At 45.4% G+C, this 12488-nt stretch overlaps 9 non-coding genes across 9 annotated transcripts; all 9 read right to left on the reverse strand.

Annotated features, from left to right (window-relative positions):
* Nucleotides 1-1109: 1109 nt before the first annotated feature.
* Nucleotides 1110-1300, reverse strand: LOC141195241 (U2 spliceosomal RNA). The gene has a single exon (XR_012267841.1). It is a non-coding gene; the product is annotated as a U2 spliceosomal RNA (small nuclear RNA).
* A 1120-nt stretch (nucleotides 1301-2420) lies between these two features.
* LOC141196129 (U2 spliceosomal RNA) lies at nucleotides 2421-2613 on the reverse strand. The gene has a single exon (XR_012268695.1). It is a non-coding gene; the product is annotated as a U2 spliceosomal RNA (small nuclear RNA).
* A 1125-nt stretch (nucleotides 2614-3738) lies between these two features.
* Nucleotides 3739-3929, reverse strand: LOC141196062 (U2 spliceosomal RNA). Its single transcript, XR_012268629.1, has one exon. It is a non-coding gene; the product is annotated as a U2 spliceosomal RNA (small nuclear RNA).
* Nucleotides 3930-5049: 1120 nt separating this feature from the next.
* On the reverse strand, nucleotides 5050-5242 carry LOC141196130 (U2 spliceosomal RNA). The gene has a single exon (XR_012268696.1). It is a non-coding gene; the product is annotated as a U2 spliceosomal RNA (small nuclear RNA).
* Nucleotides 5243-6363: 1121 nt separating this feature from the next.
* LOC141195242 (U2 spliceosomal RNA) lies at nucleotides 6364-6554 on the reverse strand. The gene has a single exon (XR_012267842.1). It is a non-coding gene; the product is annotated as a U2 spliceosomal RNA (small nuclear RNA).
* Nucleotides 6555-7674: 1120 nt separating this feature from the next.
* Nucleotides 7675-7865, reverse strand: LOC141195747 (U2 spliceosomal RNA). Its single transcript, XR_012268325.1, has one exon. It is a non-coding gene; the product is annotated as a U2 spliceosomal RNA (small nuclear RNA).
* Nucleotides 7866-8984: 1119 nt separating this feature from the next.
* On the reverse strand, nucleotides 8985-9175 carry LOC141195243 (U2 spliceosomal RNA). Its single transcript, XR_012267843.1, has one exon. It is a non-coding gene; the product is annotated as a U2 spliceosomal RNA (small nuclear RNA).
* A 1119-nt stretch (nucleotides 9176-10294) lies between these two features.
* On the reverse strand, nucleotides 10295-10485 carry LOC141195244 (U2 spliceosomal RNA). Its single transcript, XR_012267844.1, has one exon. It is a non-coding gene; the product is annotated as a U2 spliceosomal RNA (small nuclear RNA).
* A 1121-nt stretch (nucleotides 10486-11606) lies between these two features.
* Nucleotides 11607-11797, reverse strand: LOC141195245 (U2 spliceosomal RNA). Its single transcript, XR_012267845.1, has one exon. It is a non-coding gene; the product is annotated as a U2 spliceosomal RNA (small nuclear RNA).
* Nucleotides 11798-12488: the final 691 nt, after the last annotated feature.

The raw sequence follows: 12488 nt of genomic DNA on the forward strand, positions 1-12488 counted from the left end.
TTCCGACTACGGTGCCACCCAAGGATTCTGAAAAGTCCATTTGTGGAGATGGCCACCTGGACTCCCGTTAAGAAGACATGCTGTCAACCTCTAGATCCCTCACATGCCTGCACTTTTCGGCTTGCTGCTGCTGCAATCCACGCGTTTTAGATCTGCATAACTCCACCTCTTTTAGCACAGTACCCTCAACCCCCGGCTGTTCCCACCCGCCTCAACACCGTTGGAAGGGAGGAGAACCAATTAAGGCGGGGGGGGGGGGTGGAACGAGCAGCTGTCTACCCTTAGCAGGAGGGTTGCTGATTAATTACCTCTCCTGCTGCTGCTGCTGCTGGCTGTCCAGCAGCAGACTGAAGGTGGCTGCTGCTGTGCGCAGGTATATAAAGGCTCAGAGCCTATTATGACACGCGCAGCCAGCGTTCCATTGCCACATTCCGTCTACTGCAGGCGGGATACCTGGATGGCTGAATGTCACTGAGAAGCTCACAGAGACCGCCATAAGCAACAGTTTAAAAGAATGCCACAGACTAATCAACCAAACTTTTTGGGTTGGTTTCTCTTTTATAGTCTGCAGGCATTAAATGAAAGAAGTCAGTGTTCCAGCAGAGGGAGACAACGTTTCAGAAAAGGCATTGTAGCAAACCAAAAAAGAAATTTTAAGCGCAGCAGAGTAACCAGCTCACATACCTGTTAGCTCAGGTGAGTTTAAAAGGCTGCTGTTGATAACAAGGGCATTTGCTAAATAGATGGTGTGTGTGCAACAATATACTGAAAGGTCAATTATATTGTGCAGCTTATCTCACCACCTGTAGTTATTTAGGTGAAAGCTCCAAAATGCTTGCCTAATATGTCTGTTTATCCAAAAGGAAGTATAGAGGGAGAGCTAGATAGATAGCATTGCATTACATTACATTACATGGCAATGCAATGCACAGTTGCTGAAGTTGAACCAAAATGAGCTTGTCATCTGGCTTCTGCAACTTTTAACATGAAAAATCCAATGAGGAGAAGAAAAGCAAAGCCAAAGAGTCCATCCCAAAATCCGACAAACAAGCAAAATGAACAAAAAGCATTGAATTCAATTCTTTCTGATTTTAGAAACTGCATTAAAGAAGGGGTGCACCGGTCCTGGAGATACTGCAATACCAGGTCAATGCGTGGAGTGGACAGAGCAAGCTCTTTTTCCATCTCCCTGTTCTAAAAATCCATTTAATATATGGTCCCCAGATAGGGGACGTATCAGATATTAAACTGATAAGAACAGATACTACACTTGATCTTAGCCAAAAGGCCGAGAAGCGATAACCAGAATTGGTTTCCGACTACGGTGCCACCCAAGGATTCTGAAAAGTCCATTTGTGGAGATGGCCACCTGGACTCCCGTTAAGAAGACATGCTGTCAACCTCTAGATCCCTCACATGCCTGCACTTTTCGGCTTGCTGCTGCTGCAATCCACGCGTTTTAGATCTGCATAACTCCACCTCTTTTAGCACAGTACCCTCAACCCCCGGCTGTTCCCACCCGCCTCAACACCGTTGGAAGGGAGGAGAACCAATTAAGGCGGGGGGGGGGTGGAACGAGCAGCTGTCTACCCTTAGCAGGAGGGTTGCTGATTAATTACCTCTCCTGCTGCTGCTGCTGCTGGCTGTCCAGCAGCAGACTGAAGGTGGCTGCTGCTGTGCGCAGGTATATAAAGGCTCAGAGCCTATTATGACACGCGCAGCCAGCGTTCCATTGCCACATTCCGTCTACTGCAGGCGGGATACCTGGATGGCTGAATGTCACTGAGAAGCTCACAGAGACCGCCATAAGCAACAGTTTAAAAGAATGCCACAGACTAATCAACCAAACTTTTTGGGTTGGTTTCTCTTTTATAGTCTGCAGGCATTAAATGAAAGAAGTCAGTGTTCCAGCAGAGGGAGACAACGTTTCAGAAAAGGCATTGTAGCAAACCAAAAAAGAAATTTTAAGCGCAGCAGAGTAACCAGCTCACATACCTGTTAGCTCAGGTGAGTTTAAAAGGCTGCTGTTGATAACAAGGGCATTTGCTAAATAGATGGTGTGTGTGCAACAATATACTGAAAGGTCAATTATATTGTGCAGCTTATCTCACCACCTGTAGTTATTTAGGTGAAAGCTCCAAAATGCTTGCCTAATATGTCTGTTTATCCAAAAGGAAGTATAGAGGGAGAGCTAGATAGATAGCATTGCATTACATTACATTACATGGCAATGCAATGCACAGTTGCTGAAGTTGAACCAAAATGAGCTTGTCATCTGGCTTCTGCAACTTTTAACATGAAAAATCCAATGAGGAGAAGAAAAGCAAAGCCAAAGAGTCCATCCCAAAATCCGACAAACAAGCAAAATGAACAAAAAGCATTGAATTCAATTCTTTCTGATTTTAGAAACTGCATTAAAGAAGGGGTGCACCGGTCCTGGAGATACTGCAATACCAGGTCAATGCGTGGAGTGGACAGAGCAAGCTCTTTTTCCATCTCCCTGTTCTAAAAATCCATTTAATATATGGTCCCCCCAGATAGGGGACGTATCAGATATTAAACTGATAAGAACAGATACTACACTTGATCTTAGCCAAAAGGCCGAGAAGCGATAACCAGAATTGGTTTCCGACTACGGTGCCACCCAAGGATTCTGAAAAGTCCATTTGTGGAGATGGCCACCTGGACTCCCGTTAAGAAGACATGCTGTCAACCTCTAGATCCCTCACATGCCTGCACTTTTCGGCTTGCTGCTGCTGCAATCCACGCGTTTTAGATCTGCATAACTCCACCTCTTTTAGCACAGTACCCTCAACCCCCGGCTGTTCCCACCCGCCTCAACACCGTTGGAAGGGAGGAGAACCAATTAAGGCGGGGGGGGGGGGGGGTGGAACGAGCAGCTGTCTACCCTTAGCAGGAGGGTTGCTGATTAATTACCTCTCCTGCTGCTGCTGCTGCTGGCTGTCCAGCAGCAGACTGAAAGTGGCTGCTGCTGTGCGCAGGTATATAAAGGCTCAGAGCCTATTATGACACGCGCAGCCAGCGTTCCATTGCCACATTCCGTCTACTGCAGGCGGGATACCTGGATGGCTGAATGTCACTGAGAAGCTCACAGAGACCGCCATAAGCAACAGTTTAAAAGAATGCCACAGACTAATCAACCAAACTTTTTGGGTTGGTTTCTCTTTTATAGTCTGCAGGCATTAAATGAAAGAAGTCAGTGTTCCAGCAGAGGGAGACAACGTTTCAGAAAAGGCATTGTAGCAAACCAAAAAAGAAATTTTAAGCGCAGCAGAGTAACCAGCTCACATACCTGTTAGCTCAGGTGAGTTTAAAAGGCTGCTGTTGATAACAAGGGCATTTGCTAAATAGATGGTGTGTGTGCAACAATATACTGAAAGGTCAATTATATTGTGCAGCTTATCTCACCACCTGTAGTTATTTAGGTGAAAGCTCCAAAATGCTTGCCTAATATGTCTGTTTATCCAAAAGGAAGTATAGAGGGAGAGCTAGATGGATAGCATTGCATTACATTACATTACATGGCAATGCAATGCACAGTTGCTGAAGTTGAACCAAAATGAGCTTGTCATCTGGCTTCTGCAACTTTTAACATGAAAAATCCAATGAGGAGAAGAAAAGCAAAGCCAAAGAGTCCATCCCAAAATCCGACAAACAAGCAAAATGAACAAAAAGCATTGAATTCAATTCTTTCTGATTTTAGAAACTGCATTAAAGAAGGGGTGCACCGGTCCTGGAGATACTGCAATATCAGGTCAATGCGTGGAGTGGACAGAGCAAGCTCTTTTTCCATCTCCCTGTTCTAAAAATCCATTTAATATATGGTCCCCAGATAGGGGACGTATCAGATATTAAACTGATAAGAACAGATACTACACTTGATCTTAGCCAAAAGGCCGAGAAGCGATAACCAGAATTGGTTTCCGACTACGGTGCCACCCAAGGATTCTGAAAAGTCCATTTGTGGAGATGGCCACCTGGACTCCCGTTAAGAAGACATGCTGTCAACCTCTAGATCCCTCACATGCCTGCACTTTTCGGCTTGCTGCTGCTGCAATCCACGCGTTTTAGATCTGCATAACTCCACCTCTTTTAGCACAGTACCCTCAACCCCCGGCTGTTCCCACCCGCCTCAACACCGTTGGAAGGGAGGAGAACCAATTAAGGCGGGGGGGGGGTGGAACGAGCAGCTGTCTACCCTTAGCAGGAGGGTTGCTGATTAATTACCTCTCCTGCTGCTGCTGCTGCTGGCTGTCCAGCAGCAGACTGAAGGTGGCTGCTGCTGTGCGCAGGTATATAAAGGCTCAGAGCCTATTATGACACGCGCAGCCAGCGTTCCATTGCCACATTCCGTCTACTGCAGGCGGGATACCTGGATGGCTGAATGTCACTGAGAAGCTCACAGAGACCGCCATAAGCAACAGCTTAAAAGAATGCCACAGACTAATCAACCAAACTTTTTGGGTTGGTTTCTCTTTTATAGTCTGCAGGCATTAAATGAAAGAAGTCAGTGTTCCAGCAGAGGGAGACAACGTTTCAGAAAAGGCATTGTAGCAAACCAAAAAAGAAATTTTAAGCGCAGCAGAGTAACCAGCTCACATACCTGTTAGCTCAGGTGAGTTTAAAAGGCTGCTGTTGATAACAAGGGCATTTGCTAAATAGATGGTGTGTGTGCAACAATATACTGAAAGGTCAATTATATTGTGCAGCTTATCTCACCACCTGTAGTTATTTAGGTGAAAGCTCCAAAATGCTTGCCTAATATGTCTGTTTATCCAAAAGGAAGTATAGAGGGAGAGCTAGATAGATAGCATTGCATTACATTACATTACATGGCAATGCAATGCACAGTTGCTGAAGTTGAACCAAAATGAGCTTGTCATCTGGCTTCTGCAACTTTTAACATGAAAAATCCAATGAGGAGAAGAAAAGCAAAGCCAAAGAGTCCATCCCAAAATCCGACAAACAAGCAAAATGAACAAAAAGCATTGAATTCAATTCTTTCTGATTTTAGAAACTGCATTAAAGAAGGGGTGCACCGGTCCTGGAGATACTGCAATACCAGGTCAATGCGTGGAGTGGACAGAGCAAGCTCTTTTTCCATCTCCCTGTTCTAAAAATCCATTTAATATATGGTCCCCCCAGATAGGGGACGTATCAGATATTAAACTGATAAGAACAGATACTACACTTGATCTTAGCCAAAAGGCCGAGAAGCGATAACCAGAATTGGTTTCCGACTACGGTGCCACCCAAGGATTCTGAAAAGTCCATTTGTGGAGATGGCCACCTGGACTCCCGTTAAGAAGACATGCTGTCAACCTCTAGATCCCTCACATGCCTGCACTTTTCGGCTTGCTGCTGCTGCAATCCACGCGTTTTAGATCTGCATAACTCCACCTCTTTTAGCACAGTACCCTCAACCCCCGGCTGTTCCCACCCGCCTCAACACCGTTGGAAGGGAGGAGAACCAATTAAGGCGGGGGGGGGGGTGGAACGAGCAGCTGTCTACCCTTAGCAGGAGGGTTGCTGATTAATTACCTCTCCTGCTGCTGCTGCTGCTGGCTGTCCAGCAGCAGACTGAAGGTGGCTGCTGCTGTGCGCAGGTATATAAAGGCTCAGAGCCTATTATGACACACGCAGCCAGCGTTCCATTGCCACATTCCGTCTACTGCAGGCGGGATACCTGGATGGCTGAATGTCACTGAGAAGCTCACAGAGACCGCCATAAGCAACAGTTTAAAAGAATGCCACAGACTAATCAACCAAACTTTTTGGGTTGGTTTCTCTTTTATAGTCTGCAGGCATTAAATGAAAGAAGTCAGTGTTCCAGCAGAGGGAGACAACGTTTCAGAAAAGGCATTGTAGCAAACCAAAAAAGAAATTTTAAGCGCAGCAGAGTAACCAGCTCACATACCTGTTAGCTCAGGTGAGTTTAAAAGGCTGCTGTTGATAACAAGGGCATTTGCTAAATAGATGGTGTGTGTGCAACAATATACTGAAAGGTCAATTATATTGTGCAGCTTATCTCACCACCTGTAGTTATTTAGGTGAAAGCTCCAAAATGCTTGCCTAATATGTCTGTTTATCCAAAAGGAAGTATAGAGGGAGAGCTAGATAGATAGCATTGCATTACATTACATTACATGGCAATGCAATGCACAGTTGCTGAAGTTGAACCAAAATGAGCTTGTCATCTGGCTTCTGCAACTTTTAACATGAAAAATCCAATGAGGAGAAGAAAAGCAAAGCCAAAGAGTCCATCCCAAAATCCGACAAACAAGCAAAATGAACAAAAAGCATTGAATTCAATTCTTTCTGATTTTAGAAACTGCATTAAAGAAGGGGTGCACCGGTCCTGGAGATACTGCAATACCAGGTCAATGCGTGGAGTGGACAGAGCAAGCTCTTTTTCCATCTCCCTGTTCTAAAAATCCATTTAATATATGGTCCCCAGATAGGGGACGTATCAGATATTAAACTGATAAGAACAGATACTACACTTGATCTTAGCCAAAAGGCCGAGAAGCGATAACCAGAATTGGTTTCCGACTACGGTGCCACCCAAGGATTCTGAAAAGTCCATTTGTGGAGATGGCCACCTGGACTCCCGTTAAGAAGACATGCTGTCAACCTCTAGATCCCTCACATGCCTGCACTTTTCGGCTTGCTGCTGCTGCAATCCACGCATTTTAGATCTGCATAACTCCACCTCTTTTAGCACAGTACCCTCAACCCCCGGCTGTTCCCACCCGCCTCAACACCGTTGGAAGGGAGGAGAACCAATTAAGGTGGGGGGGGGTGGAACGAGCAGCTGTCTACCCTTAGCAGGAGGGTTGCTGATTAATTACCTCTCCTGCTGCTGCTGCTGCTGGCTGTCCAGCAGCAGACTGAAGGTGGCTGCTGCTGTGCGCAGGTATATAAAGGCTCAGAGCCTATTATGACACGCGCAGCCAGCGTTCCATTGCCACATTCCGTCTACTGCAGGCGGGATACCTGGATGGCTGAATGTCACTGAGAAGCTCACAGAGACCACCATAAGCAACAGTTTAAAAGAATGCCACAGACTAATCAACCAAACTTTTTGGGTTGGTTTCTCTTTTATAGTCTGCAGGCATTAAATGAAAGAAGTCAGTGTTCCAGCAGAGGGAGACAACGTTTCAGAAAAGGCATTGTAGCAAACCAAAAAAGAAATTTTAAGCGCAGCAGAGTAACCAGCTCACATACCTGTTAGCTCAGGTGAGTTTAAAAGGCTGCTGTTGATAACAAGGGCATTTGCTAAATAGATGGTGTGTGTGCAACAATATACTGAAAGGTCAATTATATTGTGCAGCTTATCTCACCACCTGTAGTTATTTTAGGTGAAAGCTCCAAAATGCTTGCCTAATATGTCTGTTTATCCAAAAGGAAGTATAGAGGGAGAGCTAGATAGATAGCATTGCATTACATTACATTACATGGCAATGCAATGCACAGTTGCTGAAGTTGAACCAAAATGAGCTTGTCATCTGGCTTCTGCAACTTTTAACATGAAAAATCCAATGAGGAGAAGAAAAGCAAAGCCAAAGAGTCCATCCCAAAATCCGACAAACAAGCAAAATGAACAAAAAGCATTGAATTCAATTCTTTCTGATTTTAGAAACTGCATTAAAGAAGGGGTGCACCGGTCCTGGAGATACTGCAATACCAGGTCAATGCATGGAGTGGACAGAGCAAGCTCTTTTTCCATCTCCCTGTTCTAAAAATCCATTTAATATATGGTCCCCAGATAGGGGACGTATCAGATATTAAACTGATAAGAACAGATACTACACTTGATCTTAGCCAAAAGGCCGAGAAGCGATAACCAGAATTGGTTTCCGACTACGGTGCCACCCAAGGATTCTGAAAAGTCCATTTGTGGAGATGGCCACCTGGACTCCCGTTAAGAAGACATGCTGTCAACCTCTAGATCCCTCACATGCCTGCACTTTTCGGCTTGCTGCTGCTGCAATCCACGCGTTTTAGATCTGCATAACTCCACCTCTTTTAGCACAGTACCCTCAACCCCCGGCTGTTCCCACCCGCCTCAACACCGTTGGAAGGGAGGAGAACCAATTAAGGCGGGGGGGGGGGGGTGGAACGAGCAGCTGTCTACCCTTAGCAGGAGGTTGCTGATTAATTACCTCTCCTGCTGCTGCTGCTGCTGGCTTCCAGCAGCAGACTGAAGGTGGCTGCTGCTGTGCGCAGGTATATAAAGGCTCAGAGCCTATTATGACACGCGCAGCCAGCGTTCCATTGCCACATTCCGTCTACTGCAGGCGGGATACCTGGATGGCTGAATGTCACTGAGAAGCTCACAGAGAGCCCATAAGCAACAGTTTAAAAGAATGCCACAGACTAATCAACCAAACTTTTTGGGTTGGTTTCTCTTTTATAGTCTGCAGGCATTAAATGAAAGAAGTCAGTGTTCCAGCAGAGGGAGACAACGTTTCAGAAAAGGCATTGTAGCAAACCAAAAAAGAAATTTTAAGCGCAGCAGGTAACCAGCTCACATACCTGTTAGCTCAGGTGAGTTTAAAAGGCTGCTGTTGATAACAAGGGCATTTGCTAAATAGATGGTGTGTGTGCAACAATATACTGAAAGGTCAATTATATTGTGCAGCTTATCTCACCACCTGTAGTTATTTAGGTGAAAGCTCCAAAATGCTTGCCTAATATGTCTGTTTATCCAAAAGGAAGTATAGAGGGAGAGCTAGATAGATAGCATTGCATTACATTACATTACATGGCAATGCAATGCACAGTTGCTGAAGTTGAACCAAAATGAGCTTGTCATCTGGCTTCTGCAACTTTTAACATGAAAAATCCAATGAGGAGAAGAAAAGCAAAGCCAAAGAGTCCATCCCAAAATCCGACAAACAAGCAAAATGAACAAAAAGCATTGAATTCAATTCTTTCTGATTTTAGAAACTGCATTAAAGAAGGGGTGCACCGGTCCTGGAGATACTGCAATACCAGGTCAATGCGTGGAGTGGACAGAGCAAGCTCTTTTTCCATCTCCCTGTTCTAAAAATCCATTTAATATATGGTCCCCAGATAGGGGACGTATCAGATATTAAACTGATAAGAACAGATACTACACTTGATCTTAGCCAAAAGGCCGAGAAGCGATAACCAGAATTGGTTTCCGACTACGGTGCCACCCAAGGATTCTGAAAAGTCCATTTGTGGAGATGGCCACCTGGACTCCCGTTAAGAAGACATGCTGTCAACCTCTAGATCCCTCACATGCCTGCACTTTTCGGCTTGCTGCTGCTGCAATCCACGCATTTTAGATCTGCATAACTCCACCTCTTTTAGCACAGTACCCTCAACCCCCGGCTGTTCCCACCCGCCTCAACACCGTTGGAAGGGAGGAGAACCAATTAAGGTGGGGGGGGGTGGAACGAGCAGCTGTCTACCCTTAGCAGGAGGGTTGCTGATTAATTACCTCTCCTGCTGCTGCTGCTGCTGGCTGTCCAGCAGCAGACTGAAGGTGGCTGCTGCTGTGCGCAGGTATATAAAGGCTCAGAGCCTATTATGACACGCGCAGCCAGCGTTCCATTGCCACATTCCGTCTACTGCAGGCGGGATACCTGGATGGCTGAATGTCACTGAGAAGCTCACAGAGACCACCATAAGCAACAGTTTAAAAGAATGCCACAGACTAATCAACCAAACTTTTTGGGTTGGTTTCTCTTTTATAGTCTGCAGGCATTAAATGAAAGAAGTCAGTGTTCCAGCAGAGGGAGACAACGTTTCAGAAAAGGCATTGTAGCAAACCAAAAAAGAAATTTTAAGCGCAGCAGAGTAACCAGCTCACATACCTGTTAGCTCAGGTGAGTTTAAAAGGCTGCTGTTGATAACAAGGGCATTTGCTAAATAGATGGTGTGTGTGCAACAATATACTGAAAGGTCAATTATATTGTGCAGCTTATCTCACCACCTGTAGTTATTTAGGTGAAAGCTCCAAAATGCTTGCCTAATATGTCTGTTTATCCAAAAGGAAGTATAGAGGGAGAGCTAGATAGATAGCATTGCATTACATTACATTACATGGCAATGCAATGCACAGTTGCTGAAGTTGAACCAAAATGAGCTTGTCATCTGGCTTCTGCAACTTTTAACATGAAAAATCCAATGAGGAGAAGAAAAGCAAAGCCAAAGAGTCCATCCCAAAATCCGACAAACAAGCAAAATGAACAAAAAGCATTGAATTAAATTCTTTCTGATTTTAGAAACTGCATTAAAGAAGGGGTGCACCGGTCCTGGAGATACTGCAATACCAGGTCAATGCGTGGAGTGGACAGAGCAAGCTCTTTTTCCATCTCCCTGTTCTAAAAATCCATTTAATATATGGTCCCCAGATAGGGGACGTATCAGATATTAAACTGATAAGAACAGATACTACACTTGATCTTAGCCAAAAGGCCGAGAAGCGATAACCAGAATTGGTTTCCGACTACGGTGCCACCCAAGGATTCTGAAAAGTCCATTTGTGGAGATGGCCACCTGGACTCCCGTTAAGAAGACATGCTGTCAACCTCTAGATCCCTCACATGCCTGCACTTTTCGGCTTGCTGCTGCTGCAATCCACGCGTTTTAGATCTGCATAACTCCACCTCTTTTAGCACAGTACCCTCAACCCCCGGCTGTTCCCACCTGCCTCAACACCGTTGGAAGGGAGGAGAACCAATTAAGGCGGGGGGGGGGGTGGAATGAGCAGCTGTCTACCCTTAGCAGGAGGGTTGCTGATTAATTACCTCTCCTGCTGCTGCTGCTGCTGGCTGTCCAGCAGCAGACTGAAGGTGGCTGCTGCTGTGCGCAGGTATATAAAGGCTCAGAGCCTATTATGACACGCGCAGCCAGCGTTCCATTGCCACATTCCGTCTACTGCAGGCGGGATACCTGGATGGCTGAATGTCACTGAGAAGCTCACAGAGACCGCCATAAGCAACAGTTTAAAAGAATGCCACAGACTAATCAACCAAACTTTTTGGGTTGGTTTCTCTTTTATAGTCTGCAGGCATTAAATGAAAGAAGTCAGTGTTCCAGCAGAGGGAGACAACGTTTCAGAAAAGGCATTGTAGCAAACCAAAAAAGAAATTTTAAGCGCAGCAGAGTAACCAGCTCACATACCTGTTAGCTCAGGTGAGTTTAAAAGGCTGCTGTTGATAACAAGGGCATTTGCTAAATAGATGGTGTGTGTGCAACAATATACTGAAAGGTCAATTATATTGTGCAGCTTATCTCACCACCTGTAGTTATTTAGGTGAAAGCTCCAAAATGCTTGCCTAATATGTCTGTTTATCCAAAAGGAAGTATAGAGGGAGAGCTAGATAGATAGCATTGCATTACATTACATTACATGGCAATGCAATGCACAGTTGCTGAAGTTGAACCAAAATGAGCTTGTCATCTGGCTTCTGCAACTTTTAACATGAAAAATCCAATGAGGAGAAGAAAAGCAAAGCCAAAGAGTCCATCCCAAAATCCGACAAACAAGCAAAATGAACAAAAAGCATTGAATTCAATTCTTTCTGATTTTAGAAACTGCATTAAAGAAGGGGTGCACCGGTCCTGGAGATACTGCAATACCAGGTCAATGCGTGGAGTGGACAGAGCAAGCTCTTTTTCCATCTCCCTGTTCTAAAAATCCATTTAATATATGGTCCCCAGATAGGGGACGTATCAGATATTAAACTGATAAGAACAGATACTACACTTGATCTTAGCCAAAAGGCCGAGAAGCGATAACCAGAATTGGTTTCCGACTACGGTGCCACCCAAGGATTCTGAAAAGTCCATTTGTGGAGATGGCCACCTGGACTCCCGTTAAGAAGACATGCTGTCAACCTCTAGATCCCTCACATGCCTGCACTTTTCGGCTTGCTGCTGCTGCAATCCACGCGTTTTAGATCTGCATAACTCCACCTCTTTTAGCACAGTACCCTCAACCCCCGGCTGTTCCCACCCGCCTCAACACCGTTGGAAGGGAGGAGAACCAATTAAGGCGGGGGGGGGGGTGGAATGAGCAGCTGTCTACCCTTAGCAGGAGGATTGCTGATTAATTACCTCTCCTGCTGCTGCTGCTGCTGGCTGTCCAGCAGCAGACTGAAGGTGGCTGCTGCTGTGCGCAGGTATATAAAGGCTCAGAGCCTATTATGACACGCGCAGCCAGCGTTCCATTGCCACATTCCGTCTACTGCAGGCGGGATACCTGGATGGCTGAATGTCACTGAGAAGCTCACAGAGACCGCCATAAGCAACAGTTTAAAAGAATGCCACAGACTAATCAACCAAACTTTTTGGGTTGGTTTCTCTTTTATAGTCTGCAGGCATTAAATGAAAGAAGTCAGTGTTCCAGCAGAGGGAGACAACGTTTCAGAAAAGGCATTGTAGCAAACCAAAAAAGAAATTTTAAGCGCAGCAGAGTAACCAGCTCA

The sequence above is a fragment of the Phyllobates terribilis genome, unplaced genomic scaffold, assembly GCF_046119375.1.
Source record: "Phyllobates terribilis strain yellow unplaced genomic scaffold, ASM4611937v1 Scaffold_74__1_contigs__length_7073193, whole genome shotgun sequence".
Taxonomy (NCBI): domain Eukaryota; kingdom Metazoa; phylum Chordata; class Amphibia; order Anura; family Dendrobatidae; genus Phyllobates; species Phyllobates terribilis.